The sequence below is a fragment of the Rhinolophus ferrumequinum genome, chromosome 3 (assembly GCF_004115265.2).
Source record: "Rhinolophus ferrumequinum isolate MPI-CBG mRhiFer1 chromosome 3, mRhiFer1_v1.p, whole genome shotgun sequence".
Classification (NCBI taxonomy): domain Eukaryota; kingdom Metazoa; phylum Chordata; class Mammalia; order Chiroptera; family Rhinolophidae; genus Rhinolophus; species Rhinolophus ferrumequinum.
This window is the reverse complement of record NC_046286.1, coordinates 83,777,886-83,779,612: the sequence shown is the minus strand read 5'-3', so window position 1 is coordinate 83,779,612 and position 1,727 is coordinate 83,777,886.

Genomic DNA, 1,727 nt, shown 5'->3' with positions numbered 1-1,727 from the left:
GTGTACACTCTTGCCATGAAGTTGATTAATTTTATTCATTGATGAATATTACAAACTCTTCATAAATAAACTTCTTATTGGTTATATAATGTTTACTGTATTTGTAGCAGATATTCTTTTTTTTTCCATGAACCTGCGGCATGAATCACAGATTTCTTCATCTCTAAGTCAAAAGTCTGTCTTGACCACACTAACCAAGGTTCTTTGGAAAAGTTAACCTTACTCATGTTTTGGGATGGCTCTTCTGTTCTCTTGGAGGTATGAACATTCTCGTCATCAACATCATCATCCTGGACTGTGACACAGACTACAACTGGGAGTGTGAGCTTATCGTCTTCAGTCAAACTCGACTGCCATGCTCCTATGTCCTCCCATGCTCTGTGCTCCCTGTCATGCCCGGTGCTCCCTGTCATGCCCTGTGCTCCCTGCTATGTCTGATGCTCCCTGCCATGCTTGGTGCTCGCTGACATCTTGTGTTCCCTGCCATGCCCTGTTCTCCCCGTCATGCCTGGTGCTCCCTGCTATGCCCTGTACTCCCTGTCATATGCTGTGCTCCCTGCCATGCTCGGTGCTCCCTGCCATGCACTTGTGGTGCATTCAGAAGTTTGGGCTGTCCTCCTGATGGATCAGGCTTTCATGTCTTTACTAATAAATTCAAGATATGGTACCTAATATTTAGCCTGCTTCAGTACCATCTCCCATCTGGGTAGACCTCTTCTTCCTGATGGGGGCAGGGAGGACACTCCCTAAAGTCTCTCCCTTCTACAATGAAAGCAACTCTAATTTGGTTCCTGCTAGGTCCTAATCTTCCAAGTAGAGGTTTGGATTTTCTTCATTGCCACTTGGAAACACAAAAATGCTCTTGATTTGAGAAGGGTGGCAGTTGCCTAATGGGGCAACTTACCAACGTAAGCAAACCCTGAGTCTGGAGACTTCCATGTCCTGGAGGAGGCAAAGGGAGTTAAATTACCCTTTTTAAATTCTTGTGAGTCTCCTCAGATGATAGAATAAAATAGAAAGTATTCTCCTAATAGCTTATATTTTTAGATAATGGTTGTGGCATAATTTGTCAAACCGTTACCCTCAGGATAAAATCTAAACTTCCAAACATGATTTACAGGTCTGTCCCCATCTGGCTCTTGCCTACCTCTCCTTGCACCGTGCTCCAGCCCTGCTAAACTTCCAGTCTCTGTAGCTATTTTTTTTCCTCTAGGTCTTACATATGCTGTTCCTTTTTGTTAGAACACTCTTCCCTCCCGCACTCCCCTTCTGATTAACTTCACACATTCTTCTCATTTCAGTTTAAATGTCACTTCTCTGGTTTGGTTCCTTCTCCTAAAGATCTCCTGCAGCAAATACCGTAATTACTTGATTAACTGCTCATCTCCTCCCAGACCATAAGTTCTGCAAGAATTAGGACCACGTCTGTCTTATGCTTGGCTTCTGCTCTAGCTCCATGTTTGACACATATTAGATGCACAATAACATATTGAAATGAGTAGTGGACATTTGGGGTGCTTCCGGTTTGTATAAGCAATGCTGAAATGAGTTTTTTTTAATGCATGCGTATTTGTCCATATTTTGGCATTTTTAAATTACCTTCCAATGATAAATTCTTGGAAGTAGGACTACTTGGTCAAAAAATATAAACATTTTTGAAACCTCTTGAGAAACAACAGATTGCTTTCCAGAAAGTTTTATAATACACTCCTAACAGCAGTGAATGA